We start from the raw sequence: 17,646 nt of genomic DNA on the forward strand, positions 1-17,646 counted from the left end.
TCACTGAAAATAGTCTAGATCCATCCTCTTTGGATCCACCTTTCAGGTAGTTAAAAGCAGCTATCAAATCCCCCCTCATTCTTCTCTTCCGTAGACTAAACAATCCCAGTTCCCTCAGCCTCTCCTCATAACTCATGTGTTCCAGTCCCCTAATCATTTTTGTTGCCCTTCGCTGGACCCTCTCCAATTTCTCCACATCCTTCTTGTAGTGTGGGGCCCAAAACTGGACACAGTACTCTAGATGAGGCCTCACCAATGTCGAATAGGAACTAATGATCACGTCCCTCGATCTGCCTGCAATGCCCCTACTTATACACCCCAAAATGCCATTGGCCTTCTTGGTAACAAGGGCACACTGTTGACTCATATCCAGCTTCTCATCCACTGTCACCCCTAGGTCCTTCTCTGCAGAACTGCTGCCTAGCCATTCGCTGCATCTGTAGCGGTGCATTGGATTCTTCCATCCTAAGTGCAGGACTCTGCACTTATCCTTGTTGAACCTCATCAGATTTCTTTTGGCCCAATCCTCCAATTTGTCTAGGTCCCTCTGTATCCTATCCCTACCCTCCAGCGTATCTACCACTCCTCCCAGTTTAGTGTCATCCGCAAACTTGCTGATGGTGCAATCCACACCATCCTCCAGATCATTAATGAAGATATTGAACAAAACCGGCCCCAGGACCGACCCTTGGGGCACTCCGCTAGATACCGGCTGCCAACTAGACATGGAACCATTGATCACTACCCGTTGAGCCCGACAATCTAGCCAACTTTCTATCCACCTATAGTTATAGTGCATTCATCCAGCCCATACTTCTTTAACTTGCTGACAAGAATACTGTGGGAGACCGTATCAAAAGCTTTGCTTAAGTCGAGGAATAACACATCCACTGCTTTCCCTTCATCCACAGAACCAGTTATCTCATCATAGAAGGCAATTAGATTAGTCAGGCATGACTTTCCCTTGGTGAATCCATGTGACTGTTCCTGATCACTTTCCTCTCGTCTAAGTGCTTCAGAATTGATACATTTGCCTCAGAATCGACTTGCCAGTTTTAATGCTTTTACAAGAACATTGTCCTATTTTCAAAAAAAAAAATTCTTCCCCCTCTTGCTGTGTGAAAAAGTCACATAAAACTATACGGAAAATGCCTGTAGGAAAACAATGAAAATAAGCATGTATGTAACAGAATTAACTATATTGAAGGTGCTTTGAAACACACAAAGCAAACAAGCTAAACAAATTAGAGGAAAATATTTTTTCTTTAGTCACTTTCAGTTCACTTGAAGTAATCCTGGATGCTACCTATAATAATAGTTATAAGTAAAGTTCAGGCAGAAATGTCATTTTTAAGCGAACAGTGTTAAGCTCTATCGGGGTTTTCTACTGTGTCCATTAACTGAAGTATTTAAATGTTTCCCATTTATGTTAGGTCTGCTTGGTGAGGTCCCTGGTGAACTTCCTGGGACAGATCCTCAGGTGGTGCAAATCAGCATAGCACTACTGTATATTCATTTACAAAAAGTGGGGTTCTGGCCTCATAAGTCTTCTGTTTCAATACTTTCTCTGGTAGAAGAGAGTTGGCTTGGGATGAATGTGCATTGTTTTTGGTGGTGAGAGTTTGTTTTGGTTATTCCTTATTTTTCTACTTCTTTCCTCCTCCCTCAATAAACTGGCTATCATGAGAAAGCATTTGATTTGCTATAGTATGTGACATAAAGACTTTATTTTTTATAACAACTTTTATGCTGAAGAGTCTGAAAACATGTTTTACAAAATATAAATGTGGTGTCAGCAGCAACAAAGGCTGGGTTCAATGTCTAGGGGTTCCTCTCAACATTACAAAACAGAACCAGCTCGAGTCCCCCCACAGAAAACTGGGAACACCAAACACCACCCTGGGTGCATCTAAGAGGCTTACTTCCTTACTCACAAACACTGAGTCTGTGTAAAACAAAAGAAAACTTTTATTTAAAGGGAAAGGGAACCCAGTATTAGTTTGGGAAAACATTGCAGCATTGGTTAAGAAGTACTCAAATTGTAGTAGCTTGGGAAGTGTCCTTTGCCTTAGTGAAAATCCAATGGATGAATGTCCCTTTAATACACCACTCCTCTTTCATGCTACTGCACTCCATTCACAGTTGGTTGTCGGACATCAGCGAAGTCCAAGTGTTCAGGGATGCATTCATGTTTCACCTCCCACTCCTGGTCCTAATGTTTATTACTTTGATTCAGCAAAACACTTAAACACATGTGTTACCCCGGGGGTTTCAGAACCTACAGCAGGAGCAACTTAACTATTTCACTCCAGGCGGTGTCAGGAACGAATCAATAGGAACACAGCAATTCCATCTGATAAGATTCATGCAAGTAAGCATGCTCTGTGTAAAACTGCAGTTTATTAGATTTAAGCGCACACAAATATAATAGGTTTAGAACATCCCAGATATTTACCTAAGAACTGGAATAGTATTGACTAATTAACAGCAAGTTTGCAGTGGCCAGTTGCTTACTCACCAGGGAGAAAATGTGTCAGGAAAAAGTCTCTCAAGATGGCTTCAGAGGCCTGCTCCAAAGTACACTTTATTAGCTAATCTTTTATATAACTAACTTCTACAAAACACATAGGTTATAATGATCCCTGCTGGAGCATCAGTTTTCTAACTTTCAATACATTTTTAATATCAGGGGCGTTTAGAGTCAAGGTTTTCCAACGACCAAGGTTTTTAATCTCAGTTGTTTACTTGTCTGTCCCCTCCTCCCATTCTGATCAGCAGAAACTGCCAGCTAGATATGACTTTGCATCTAAAAGGCTGACTCCAATTTAAACCTTAACTATGTAGTGTTCTATTTCATTAATTCAGGGTGGCTGAATGCAAATAATATGGTTGCAATTAACTGGATCACATTCTGGGGTATACACACCCCTCGAATCCAGGACAACATGTTTAAATACTTGTGTGATTTCCTGAATCAAAGCATAGCACTTTAGTGTGCTAAGTCAGGTTGTCTTGGAGACTGCTTTACTGCAACCCCCTCAAACTGGGATACTAGGTCGGACAGTGTCCAAGGTGACGCTGCTGAGTCCTCTACTGAGATAGTATTGCCGCCTTACCTCCCAACTGTCTCACCCACATGTTCCGGTGAAGGCATTTAACAACAACAAAATATGAACAAACGAACAACAGAAAATATCAATTTCTCTGAATTCTTCATGTCATACACTGCTCTCTGGCATATCACACAATACGTCATCAGTCCTATTTTGTTACAAAATATAGCACAGCTCCAAAGGACACATTAAAATTTCTTTGACTCAGATTACTGAAAGTGTCATTTTAAAAATCAATATTTGCTTATCATTACCACACAGGTACTGCATTTGCTAGATTCACTAAAAGTGGAAATCAGTGGTAATATTAGACACCAATAGGTTATAACTTTTGGCAAATATTTGTTCTATATTAGAGAATTATGTGCCTGATCAAAAGCCCATTGAAGAAAATGGAAGACCTCCATTGACTTCAATGGGCTTTAGTAGATGCCCTTATATCTGAAATAATAGTTGTTTTCCATTTCTAATTACAGTGGTCAGTCTTAACTGTCAACTGTATTTACTGCACAAGTAGTATCTGAGATATCACAGTTATTTCCTGTTCTATATATAAGAAGCAATTGTGATACATCTGTTATCATTGGGTAGTATGTATTGGTAACAGCTGACTTTTTAGCAGTGACTGTTGTGTCATCATACCATGATCCTATATGCCAAACTGTTCAATTTGAAAACGAAAAGACTAACTACAAAACTGAGTTAAGGTGAGGTTTAAAACAATCATCTTTTAAAGTTAAGGAAATTATTTATACTGGGGGGAAAAAGAATTTGGATCCAATTATTCACCGGAAGATACAGTAGGAGCAGAATTATTGTATCTGCCAAATATCTCACTGCTATTCTCAGATAAACTCATTTTAAGTATGGCAAAGCTTGCAATAGGCTGCACTTTGTTTAATTTCACTTGAGTCTGTTCTATCCCTATAAAATCAGTACAAAACTTGGATATCAAAGAAGCATATTGCAATCCTGTTAAAAATAGAGGGCCTGATCCAGCAAAGTGATCTGTGTAGAATAGTTTGTAGGATCAGGGCCATATTGAATATAATACAATGATATATATCATATTTAGCAAGTGACAGAGTCTTTCCCCTATTTCTCTACAAATGAAAGAAAAAATGTTCATGAATCTTTTTTCCAAATGCTGATATCAGTGCTGTTCTTTGTGTAAGTGAAAATAATATTTACCATATAATGGTTTAAATTCTAAGTGATATGGAAAGCTTGAAGAGTTCCTGTAACGAAAGCACAGGTGTTTCACTCACTAGTAGTATATGCCCAAATTACTTCAATAATTGTCCCTTTAACTGTAGTTAGTCAGTACTTCAGGCGAGCATCTGAAAAATTTCCATCATCCTTTCTAGACATGCATATGAGAGCATTAGTAGGTTGTGGAGTTTTTAGCACCTTCTTCAGAACATCATAAGTCTTTTCTCCTTATGAAGACTTGTGTAGTGATGCTTCAGTTTTCCCTGTAGACTACATATAGAAAGACAGAGAAGAAAATTTTGGCAAGGTCCATATCAGGAATATCAGTGGAGGACTTTTACATGTATGGTCTTTTTCAGATTATTTAAGAGGAATGGATTAACTGTTCAACTGCATAAACTGTCAATTTAAATGGGATTTTACCATTACTATGGTTGTAATATACAATGCAGAGAACTGAGTAATTGTCTAGGTAAAATTCCTTCCTCAAGGCATAAAAGGCCTCTGCTTGTTTCAATCATCAGGGCTCCAGTGATTTTGATGGAGCCACACCTACTTACACAATCTAAAGATCTGGTCCATACAATCAAGTTGCAAAGTCAAATAAATAAAAACAAAATGGAAATATCCATCTACTTTAAAGACAAACAAGCAGCAACAACCAACAATCTCAATGCAAAACATCCCAAACTATTAAATTTCCCTGGTTTCAATCCCAAATCATAAATCGTTTTCTGGAATTCATAAGGGTGATGTTCCCTTGAGATTGACACAGCTTTGTCACAAAGGTAACTTTTGGGAAGTGGCTGGACAAATCAGTGAAAAAGTCCTCCTCTACAGTGAACTTCTTTGTTCTGTGCAAGCTGGTGAGAACAGAGGGCTGAACTCCGCAGCAGAGAGTAGTGTCTGGTTCCTGTGGAGTTTAGTGGATGTAAAGAGAATTTAACTGAGGTATGCAAACTCCCTTTGTTCTCATAAACAATAAGTGTAGCATGATATTGTTTTTTTATTAGTTTCAGTCCTTAACTCTATAGAAAGTGGTATTTTTTGTAAATAAAGATTCAGGCAGGCCTGGATTCCAATTTTCATGTTCTATGCTGTGCTTACATTTCTTTCCCAGTCTAACTTCAAAACCATTCCCTGTAAAAGCAGCCAGCGCTGATATTTCTGAACTGAACTTTCAGTAGATTTGGATTAATATGGACTTGAGCTGTAGTCTTTACTCAGTATAATCCTGCTGTGATTCTCCCAGGAGTCTGCTATATTTAGGCCACTTGTTTCAGTAATTCAGTCTGGTCTGCTGTTTTGTATGTGAGAAGGATGGAAGACCTATAGTTTCACAGGAGAGATATTTTAGGGTCCCATAAAAATGAGTAAAAGCAGACTTTGGGAAGAATGAGATGTTATATTCCATTCTATGTGTTATGAGATGTTATATTCCATTCTATGTGTTATTATGTCAATCAGATAATCACAATGGTCCCTGCTATAGGTGAAATTCACCCTATGAATCCCCTCAAAAGGCTTAGTTTTGCAGTGCTAGGCAAATCTTCTGGTGAATTTCAATCAAGTTTCAGGCTTGTAGCAAAACCGAACCTGAAATTGGGTGATTTTCATCTGTGTAAGTTACCTAGATGCAAGTTTCATTACAAATGTTTTTCCTAATTTTTAAAAGCATAAATTTTACATAATGTCCTTGAAACTGTACAGAAGTCTCATAAACGGTGCACTGCATTTCTTTGAACAGGTATCAGCATACATATAGACCTTATGCAGAAATGCTTCCATTCTAAAATTTCCCATCACCAAAAGCAGAAGATACACAATAATTCATTAAAGAAATAGAGTGAAAATGACAATGGATCATACAGCTTATTTTATGGGCCAAAAAGGAGTCCTGAATGCATCCAATGACAGAATTTGGCCCCCCATATTTGCAGTATGCTACCACACCTTGTATACAATGTCTAGCTGTTGTCACGGCTTTTCTGCAATACGCATAAGAGCGAAGTTAGCATTATCATTCAAAATGAGTTATTCAAAATGTTGACAATTTTAACATATTCTAAGAAATGAGATGGACATTTTCAAAACTTCAGTGCAAAACCGATAACTCTCCCCAAGTTTCTATATCAGCTTTTTTGCAGGAATAGTTATTGCTGGTATTTCAGTCCTATCTGGAAAGATTTGGAGAATATGGACAAATCTGTGCAGAATAATGTCATTTAGCTCATGGATTTATGCTACAATGGAGGAATACTCAGCAGAAATGTATACTTTAGTACATTTCTGCATCAGAAAAGATTTCTTATTATAAATATTATATAAAACCTGCTTTTTAAAATGCAGTATTTAAGTATTTTTATTTATAACATTTCTATGTTTCAGGAATGTTATATGAAAGACTCATCCTGGATTATGAAACATTTACATACACTTACACTACATATTAAGGATGTACTCAAGGTCTCTCTCTCTCTCTCTCTCTCTCGCTCTCTCTTTTTCTTTTTTTTTTTTTTAGAGCAAAAGAGAGCTAGAAGACAAGCAAATATATGGAGACAAAGGGATTTCTTTACCTGACACTTGTTCACATTTCCTTATTCAAAATTTTCCTTTGTGACAGACTGGATTTGAATACTCTCTGAAAATAAACCTAGCTACCTTACATGGATACTAAAAAGTATATTTGAAGTCTAGAGAAAGTTTCCACTTTTATTGCAAGAATCACTGGTATTTGTTCCTCTGACGTTGCACTAAGCAGACAGTGAAGCTGTACTAAGCAGTGTACTGTCTAGAGAACCTGGGATTTCAGTTGCTTTCTATCTCCAGAGCAGCCCAAACCAATGAGACAACCAGAATGTACTGCTACATCTGTCCCTTAATTGGCAATTGGCTTATTTAGTACATTGGGTTTGGAGTAGGGAGAGTTGTTTGTTCGAATACATTGTAAATCAACTTTTCACAGAACCTTGGGAAAGGTTCAGAAAAGGGCAACAAAAATAATTTGGAGTATGGGACGGCTTCCCTATGAGGAAAGATTAATAAGACTGGGACTTTGCAGCTTGGAAAAGAGACGACTAATGGGGGATATGATAGAGGTCGATAAAATCATGACTGGTGGGGAGAAAGTAAATAAGGAAGTGTTATTTACTCCTTCTCATAATACAAGAACTAGGGGTCACCAAATGAAATTAATAGGCAGCAGGTTTAAAACAAACAAAAAGGAAATATTTTTTCACCCAACGCACAGTCAACCTGTGGAACTCCTTGCCAGATGATGTTGTGAAGGCCAAGGCTATAACAGGGTTCAAAAAAGAATTAGATAAATTCATGGAGGATAGGTCCATCAATGGGTATTAGCCAGGATGGGCAGGGATGGTTTCTCTAGCCTCTGTTTGCGAGAAGCTGGGAAACGGTGACAGGGGATGGATCACTTGATGATTACCTGTTCTGTTCATTCCCTCTGGGCTACCTGGCGTTGGCTACTGTTGGAAGACAGGATACTGGGCTAGATGGACCTTTGGTCTGACCCAGTACGGCCATTATTATGTTCTTATGTAGAAAAACATATTTATTTATTGAATAGTCCATAAACACTTGGCACATTTAAATAACCACTCTCTCGCCCCCCCCCGTATATTATATATCACAGTGGCTGATTTCACAACATAAATGTGAGCCATTCAGCAACAGCCCCTAACTGCACTGAAACTATTTGACCTCAGCTACCACTCTAAACCACTTTCCACCTCATTGTTTCTGAAAAAAGGAGAACATTGTTTACTCTCTTAAGTATTCAGTCCATGATAGACAAATGAACAATGAAGCTGGCAATTCTGTGGTTTTGAACAGTCCCTCGAATGAGATTTTGAAAAGGTCTGAACATTCGTTTTCTGTGTAGACCAAAAAAGAAAAGAAAAAAAAGTGTCTCTTGCCAGGATGAATTTACCAATAATTTATCTGTTAAAATATGGCTCTAACGAATGTTACAATAATTTGCAAACAAGTACAATGAACTGCATTATGAAGAAAAGATTAGAATATGACCAGATGAACAGTTGTGTTTTAATTTATAAATTCTTTCCAGAGTACACTTGCTTTTTAGCAAATGTTCTTCAACAAAAAATTTAAGTTGATCCTAGTCATTAGAACTTCTCTACAGACAGTAAATTCTTAAAATTCAGGCAAAACATTTAAATCGTAATTCTTTAGCCACTCTTGTTTATTTATTCACATGAGATAAGACTGATATATTTTGAAAATATCATGCTTGATGTACATAGGCAAAACCTGAAATGTCACCAAATATTTGAATTCTGTGCATGTGTCCTTGATACAAAATTACAAACACAGAGTTCTTGTCACTCATATTTAATGAGCAATATTTATTTTGATTTTATATGTAAATTAGACAGAGAAGGTAAAGAACGTACCTCTTCCTCTTTGCAAACTGCCCTTGAATACCAGGATATAATGTATTAATTAGACAATATTTATATAGTACTTTGTGTAAATAGTTGTAAAATGTAAAGTATTATTATTACACAGTCGTGTAACCTACAAACAAGGCGAGTGTCTGTAAAACAGGGCAAGTTTTTCTTTAGAAGATAACTGAGCATACACGTGAAAGAGTGAAAAATGAAATATCCAGATTGCAAAGGCCAACTCTAATCCAGGCTTTTTCAAGCATGACTGAATTACTGGCAGCATACTATAGTGATTAATGTTTAGACCACTGCTGTATCTTGGTGTGAGCTACTAGGAAAACAAAATTTAAAATTTAAGTGTTCACAAGTGCAGATAATTCAGAAATTTAAGATAAAAAGAAGGCTAAATTGAATTCTAAAGCTGAGTTCTATGGGCACATGTGAAATTATGGCAAAACACTGGGGCTAGTTTAAGATGTTGTTTCTAGGTTGTATCTCCAATGTATATATTGATAGGCTGCTGAGTTAGTCTACAAGTTGAAGATGCACAGAAGATCATTACTTAGTTAATTTTTGTAAGGCTGGTCAACATTTTCAGACTTGGGTACCTAAAGTTAGGTTCCTAAGTCCATATTTGGTCACCTAAATAACCTGATTTTCAGAAGTGCTGAGCACTCACAAGTCCCACTGAAGAGTAATGGGAATTAGGCAGCCCTCACCTTTGAAAATCAAGCCAAAACTTTTAATTAAGTGTCTAAAAATGGGCTTAGCAACTTAACTTTAGATATCTAGGTTTGAACACTGTGGCCAATATTATAATTTATATAGTATTATTTATTACAACTGTAAAAAAAGTATATAGTAAGCACATATAGTAAGTTAGTTTGCTGCATTAAGTCTGTAATAGATTCAAAAAAGGTTTCTCTACTCTGGATTTTCCCAGACAATTGTCTCCAGAAATTACACACATCACCCAAAGATGGAATCCCAGGTGGAGTTGTGTTTTGCTCCTATTTCAACTCATCCCTCCTGATAATGGGTAAGTGCCAAAAGCAAGAAACAGGAATTTGCTTGTGTTGCAGCACAGCCTAGATTGCATGCACCAGTCATAAATCATGGTGTAACATGGTTTGTTTTACACATGGTCTACAAGTACAATACACTATGAAGGCAGATTTCCCCTCACATTGTTTATTTAAAATTTTTGTTCTGTTGCGTTCTCTCAGTTGTATAAAAGAGCCCCAAAAGCCATATCATCTCACTCAAACCAAAATGCTGATATTTCAAAAGTAGATGACAATCATAATTTTATTATATTGCTGAGTTTGTTAAGATGCCACTTTAAAAAAATAACTGCTAGTATGAGACAAATAAAATGGAAAGAGCAGATTATTATGTCCTTAGTTACCAAAGTTTGGGCAAATAAAAGAGCATGTATTACCAACGGTCAGAGTACAGTAAACAAATATAATATTTCTTCACTACAAAGAAGTTATCTTGATTTATGTTAGGGTCCAAAATTGTAGAATAGTTCACAGAGGTGCCATGACATTTTTCATACACATAGCTTAGAGATATGTACACTGGTGTAAATCATTTAATCACTGGCAAACTTTCAAAAAACAAATACATTGTCTATAGGCAGCACTTCCTCCTTTGTTTAAAAAAATGGATTTCTTAGTCATTAGTCAGGAGCTATGGACTTGAGTTCCCTCACCTGAGATGGGGTTAGCCATCTCAGCCTGGTTCATAAGCCCAACCGGGCTGTGGCAAAATCACCTGATTCAATTATAGAATTATAGAATATTAGGGTTGGAAGAGACCTCAGGAGGTCATCTAGTCCAATCCCCTGCTCAAAGCAGGATCAACACCAACTAAATCAGCCCAGCCAGGGCTTTGTCAAGCCAGGCCTTAAAAACCTCTAAGGATGGAGATTCCACCACCTCCCTAGGTAACGCATTCCAGTGCTTCCCCACCCTCCTAGTGAAACAGTGTTTCCTAATATCCAACCTTGACCTCCCCCACTGCAATGGCGCACCCGATTTGTTCCAAGGAGCCAAGAGATCTGCATTTAAGCTCAGCAGTGAATGGTTGCCAGCTGCTCAATGCTTATGCCCACAGCTGCTATCTCTCCTGTGCATCCCTTGTTCCCAGTCCTGCTCCAGCCTTGGTCCTGCCTCATTCCCAGCCTTGTTTCAGCCCTGCTTTTGCCTTATTTCTGTCCACTCAAGTTTGCTCCTGCCCGGCTTCTTTGCCAGGCTTCTAATTCCGATTCTGCCCTTTAGCTTGTCTCCTGGGTCCTGATCATGGCTCTAACCACTAGGTCAGACTGCCAATGGCTTGATCATAGAATCATAGAACCATAGGGTAGAAGGGACCGCAAGGGTCATCTAATCTAACTCCCTGCCAAAATGCAGGATTTATTGCTGGGGTTCTCAAACTTTGGGTCTTGACCCCTTAGGGTGTCACAAGGTTATTACATGGAGGGTTGTGAGCTGTCAGCCTCCACCTCAAACCCTGCTTCACCTCCAGCATTTATAACAGTGTTAAATATTTTTAAAAAGTGTTTTTAATTTATAAGAGGGGTCACACTTACAGGCTTGCTGTGTGAAAGGGGTCAAAATACAAAAATTTGAGAACCACTGATTTATTGTGTCTAAACCATCCAAGACAGATGGCTAGGCTATACATCCTCCTTTTGAAAACCTCCAGTGAAGGAGATTCCATTACTTCCCAAGGCAGTTTGTTCCATTGTCCTACTGTTCTTACAGTTAGGAAGTTTTTCCTGAGATTTAATCTAAATCCTTTATTCTGTAGTTTGAACCCATTGCCTCTTGTTCTGCCCTCTGTGGGAAGAATGAACAATTCTTCTCCATCTTTTTGATGGCAGCCTTTGAAGTATTTGAAGACTGCTATCATCTGCCCCCTTAATCTCCTCTTTTCCAAACTAAATATACACAGTTCCTTCAGCCTTTTCTTATATGATTATTACTCCATGCCTTTGGTCAACTTTGTTGCTCGCCTCTGGATCCTTTCCAATTTCTCTACACTCTTTCTATACAGCGATGACTAAAATTGGACACAGTATTCCAGATGAGGCCTAACCGTCCCTGACAATTTGAGTAGCCCAAACAATAGAGAGGACCTAGCTCACTGCATGTATGGACTCCACTAAAGTTAACAACTCTTTGGCAGAAATAGTCAGATACTTACAGAATCTGCAAAACCAGACTAATGCTCTGCAGGCACAGCACACAGCATTCCATGCCATCAGTGACTCATGTCCATTGAGAGCTGAAGATCCCAGTACCTGACAAGTTTGATGTTGACCATAAAAATGTCCACAGGAATTTAAACCTCTGCAACATCCTGCTTCTGGTGAATTCACAATCATTTCCCTTTGACCAAACCAGGGCAGGACTCATCATCAGTCTACTGTCTGGGGAAGTGTTGGTCTAGGCCTCTCTGCTACTTGAGAAATCAAGTCCCCTCTTGAATCAGTTGAAGGTGTCTGTCCAGGCCAAAAGAGTGATCTTTGATCCCCCTTTCCCTCCTCCTCCCCAAATTGGAATGCAGCTGCTCAGAACTATCCCATCTGGCTCAGTCTAAATGATGAAATAAAGGATAAGATGGTGCAAATAGAGCCCCTGACTGGTCTGGATGCATTTGTCCATTAATCATAAAGATTGACAACTGCTTTTTGAGCAACCACCAAGAAAGGATGGTGGCTTCTCAACCGATGGCCATCTTAATGGCACCAGCCAGCCAATATCCAGTGCCCACCCTACAGGCAGAACTCATGCACCTCTGGGAATGTGTTCTGTAATAGAAGGGGTGAGTACAATAGACTCTCTGTCAACATCTGCATCAGCAATACTGGCAAAGTACTGGGACCTTGCAGATGTTGTTGACAACATGAATCATAGAATCATAGGACAAGAAGGGACTGTGATAGGTCATCTAGTCCAGTCCCTAGCACTCATGGAAGAACTAAGTATTATCTAGACCATTTGTCTAACCTGCTCTTAAAAATCTTCAATGATGGAGATTCCACAGTCTCTCTGGGCAATTTATTTCAGTATTTAACAACGCTGACAGTTAAGAAGTTTTTCCTAATGTCCAACCTAAATTGCCTTGCTCCAATGTAAGCCCATTGCTTGTTGTCTTACCCTCAGAATTTAAGCAGATCAATTTTTCTCCCTCTTCCTTGTAACAACCTTTTATGTACTTGAAAGCTGTTATCATGTCCCCACTCAGTCTTCTCCTCTCCAGAATAAACAAAGCCAATTTTTTCAATCTAATCTTCCCTCATAGGTCAAGTTTTCCAGCCCTTTAAGCATTTTTGTTGTTCTTCTCTAGACTTTCTCCAATTTCTCCATACCTTTTCTGAAATGTGGCGCCCAGAACTGGACACAATACTTCAGTTGAGGACTAATCAGCATAGAGTAGAGTGAAAGAATTACTTCTTCTGTTTTACAACACTATGGTTAATACATCCCAGAATGATGTTTGCTTTTTTTGCAACAGTGTTACATCATTGACTCATATTTAGCGTGTGATCCTCTATGACCCACAGATCCCTTTCTGTAGTCGTCCTTTGTAGGCAGTCATATCTCATTTTGTATGTATGCAACTGATTGTTCCTTCCTAAGTGGAAAATTTTGCATGTGTCCTAATTGAATTTCATCCTATTTACTTCAGACCATTTCTCCAGTTTATCCAGATCATTTTGAATTATAATCCTATCCTCCAAATATCAGAGGGGTAGCCGTGTTAGTCTGGATCTGTAAAAGCGGCAAAAAGTCCTGTGGCACCTTATAGACTAACAGATGTATTGGAGCATAAGTTTTTGTGGGTGAATACATGCATGCATCCAACGAAGTGGGTATTCACCCATGAAAGCTTATGCTCGAATATATCTGTTAGTTTAAGGTGCCACAGGACTCTTTGCCACTATCCTCCAAAGTACTTGAAACCTGTCTCATCTTGGTATAATCTGCAAACTTTATAAGTGTACTCTCCATGCCATTATCTAAATCATTGGTGAAGATATTGAACAGAACTGGCCCCAGAACTGATCCTTGTGGGATCCCACTCGATATACTCTTCCAGCTTGACTGTGAACTACTGATAACTACTCTCTGGGAATGTTTTTTTTCAACCAGTTATGCACCCTCCTTATAATAGCTCAATCTAGGTTGTATTTCCCAAGGTCATTTATGAGAAGTTCATATGAGACAGTAGGGCTCCTAGGAACATATAAAGGGTGAGAAATCTCTACACTTTGGAAGCACAAAACCAAATTTAAAATAAACTCCAGTGAAACGGTTCTCAAACTGTTGGCTGGGACCCCAAAGGGGGTCACAACCCCATTTTAATGGGGTCACCAGGGCTGGCATTAGACTTGCTGGGGCCAGGGCCTAAAGCTGAAGCCCAAGCCCCACCACTCGGGGTCAAAGCCGAAGCCTAAGCCCCACTACCTGGGGCCATAGGTGAAACCCCAGCCCCACTGCCCAAGGCTGAGGGCTTCAGCCTTGTGTGGCATGGCTCAGGTTACAGGTTCCCTGCCTGGGGCTGAAGCCCTTGGGCTTTGTCCCCCTCTCCCCCGCCTGCCCAGGGAGCTGGGGTCAGGCGGGCTCAGGCTTCGGACCCCTCTCTTGGAGTCATGGAGTAATTTTTGTTGTCAGAAGGGGGTTGTGGTGGAATGAAGTTTGAGAAACCCTGCTCTAGTGTGAACACTACTATCTCATCAAAATTTTGCATAACAACTGCACATTTTCTTGTTCAGGAAAAGTCACCAGGAGTTAAGGATTTGCAATAAAATTAAAAACAGAGGAACTTATTAAGTATTCTTCAGCTCCACATTTTATTAGTGTCTTCAGAGTGTTGTTACTTTGAACTGCTAAATCAAATTATTTCCTTCTAACATCAGGTAGAGCCTGAGTTCTAGAATTTTCTGGAAAGAATCCCAAATTGAAAATGAGGTGCAGTGTAACACATACCCTCTCCATTAAAGTCTTTGTGAGTCAGCCCTACGACTGCACCAATTATGTGCGCTGAACCTCACCAATCAAACAATGTCCCTAACCAAGGAAGTAAGGTGGGGTCCAAAGTAAATGTTGTCATGGCTGACCTGCCAAACCAAAACATCTGTCCGTGAATAACCAACTACCCTGTATCCTAACAACATCACCAAAAGCCTTATTTTCTCCACCTTTACTAGTCTATCTCTCCTCTCCCTTCTGTGTATGTTTGTTTTGTCTGAAGCAATAAAAGTAGCTATCATTATCCCATGACAGCACTTTTTTGGAAGGGGGTCTAGTTTGTCTGGTTACCTGACAGTCTGCCTTTGACCAAATTAAGAGGGCGTTCACCGTTGCTCCCATCCTTGTCCATCCAGATTCCAATAAGCCCTTCATTATAGAGGCCAATGCATCAAACTTCACCATAGACCTTCTATTATCTCATGAAATGGGACCCCATAACCAACTCCACCCATGTGCCTTTTATTCATGAAAATTAACCCCAGTGGAGAGAAACTATGACATATGGGACAAGGAGCTGCTAATGACTAAATCAGCTTTTGAAGAGTGGCAGTACTAAAAGGGGCCTGGTTCCTAGTTCAAGGTCTCTAATCATAGCTAGTAACCTAAACCAGAACCAGATCCATCGGTCATTTTTCTCAATTCAAGTTTGTTGTAATGTACCACCCAAGTACAAGAAATGGAAAAGTAGACACGAGTGTGAATATATCAGATTGTGCAAAGAACCATTTTGGACATCTTTTAAGCTGTCTAACTTTATCAGTGGATCTGTGGATAGGAACATAGTATCCAGCATTCAGTCCCTGCTGCCTCATGATCCGTTCAGCATCCAGATTTTCCAAACGATAGGCACTACAGATGCCCAACCTGGCTTGGGTTTCTGACTATGGAATGGGATCTTCTACCATGGGGAATGAATTTATGTTCCTGATCACCAACCTATGCTTGAAGTTCTGAAATTATGTCACAACTTGCTGCTTGATAGTCACTTTTGTCAAACTAGAACAGGAGTGGGAAACCTATGGCCTGCAGGCCTGGTCTGGCCTGTTGCTTAATTTCATCCAGCTCGTGGCAAGTCTTGGTGCCATGAGCTGCAATCCCCAAGCCTCATTGCACCCCCATGGGCCTGGAGCTATGAGCGCCGGTTCGCCCTGCTGTGGGCAGGAAGCTCCAAGCCTTGGAACCCCCTCCCCCTCCTCGGACGGCTGTGTGTGGCCTGTGATTGATTTTTTTCTGTGAGTCAACGGCCCATGAAAGAAGAATGGTTCCCCACCCCCAAACTAGAACAAGATTAGTTTCAAATGACTTCTGATGGGTGGGTGTGCACCTGAAATCATGAAACACATTAATTCCCATTGGTTGTGTTCCCAGACCAAGAAACTCCACTGGAAGTCTCTCTGTCTCCTCCAGCTGTTTCTTTCCCCATCTCAGCCCTGCTCCAAAATGACCCTGGACTCTATTGTAGAATTATATTGTTCCCATGGTTGAACAGTGGTGTAGTCACAGTTAACCTCTTAACTAAGAAGGCAAAATTTGTCCTCCCCACAACCCGCAAACAGCCTGCCCCTTTCTAGAGCACATCTTCTGGCTCCTTGGACAGCTGTCTGACGTTGTGTGGGATTGAGGCTACAATTTGTCTCCTGTTTCTGGCAGGAGATTTTAAACTTCTGGGCATAGAACTCCTTTCCTCATCACCACACCACCCACAGACTAATGGACAGATAGAATGGAAAACCAAACCTTAGAACAATAACTCCACTGCTTCCTAAATGATTACCAGGATAATTGGGTCTCCCTGATGTTATATACTGAATTTGCCTACATCAATTTAACGGCTTCCCTGACAGAGCCCTTTCTAATCCAATTATGACTTTCACCCTTGCTTTCAACCAGCATTTCACATAGACTCTCCAGTCCCTGCTATGACAGACCTTGTCACCCATCTGCATCACATGCAACAAGAACATATGGAACACCTATAGGCTGGGAAAGAAATCCACAAGCACCATGCCAACTGAGGCTGCCAGGGCACACTTAACTTTAGCGTTGGGAACAGGATCTGGTTATCAAATAGGAATCTCAAATACACCTGACCACAGGCTAAGTTAGATCAGTGATATCTAGTCCCATACATGATTATCGAACGGATTAAGATGATATTCATGCTTTGATTACCAGAATCAAAGAAAACCCATCCTATGTTCCAAATCTCCCTCTTAAACCTTACCTAAAGAATCCATTTCTGGGCCAATCCAACCTGCTGCTACCTCCCGTAACAGTCCATGGGCAGGAAGAATACCTTATGCAACAGATTCATGACTCCAAGGAAGCTCAGGGCAAGCTTCATTACTGGGTGCACTGGGTGGTCCTGATGACCAGTTGTGGAATCAGGCCAAAAACACTCATGCACCAAGGTAAATATGGGACTTTCATTGAGCCCATCTGGAGAATCCTGGGCTGAGGCCTCTAGAAGTCACCCTGAAAGGGAAGGAGGGGTACTGACAGGAACTTGGAGCTTGAATTCCCTCAGGTGAGCCTCAAGATAGCCAGCTCAGCTCTTAGGTCAATTACTGTTCCCAGCTAGGGTGCAGTAGAATAACCTAAATGGATGGCCCACCTGATTTGCTGCAAGGAGACAACAGATCTGCATTTAAGCTCAGCAGTGGCAGGTTGCTGACTGTTCAATGCTTGCATCGCAGCTGCACTCTCTCCTGTACCTGCTTTGTTCCCAGCCATACCTGCATTGACCTGTTCCCGTCCAATCCAGTTTGCTCCAGCCTCACTCCCATGCCCAGCTTCTAACTCCAGCTCAAATCCCTAACTTCTCTCCTGGCTCTTGATTCCAGTTAT

The 17,646-nt window shown here is 40.2% G+C and overlaps 1 long non-coding RNA gene across 1 annotated transcript in view; it reads left to right on the forward strand.

Annotated features, from left to right (window-relative positions):
- Nucleotides 1-9,700: 9,700 nt before the first annotated feature.
- The window catches only part of LOC144930668 (uncharacterized), a 38,330-nt gene continuing 30,384 nt past the window's right edge, over nt 9,701-17,646 (forward strand). The window contains exon 1 of the long non-coding RNA XR_013635980.1: nt 9,701-9,791. This is a non-coding gene — a long non-coding RNA (uncharacterized LOC144930668). The remainder of the gene's footprint in view (nt 9,792-17,646) is intronic.

This window comes from Lepidochelys kempii, chromosome 1 (genome assembly GCF_965140285.1).
Source record: "Lepidochelys kempii isolate rLepKem1 chromosome 1, rLepKem1.hap1, whole genome shotgun sequence".
NCBI lineage: Eukaryota > Metazoa > Chordata > Testudines > Cheloniidae > Lepidochelys > Lepidochelys kempii.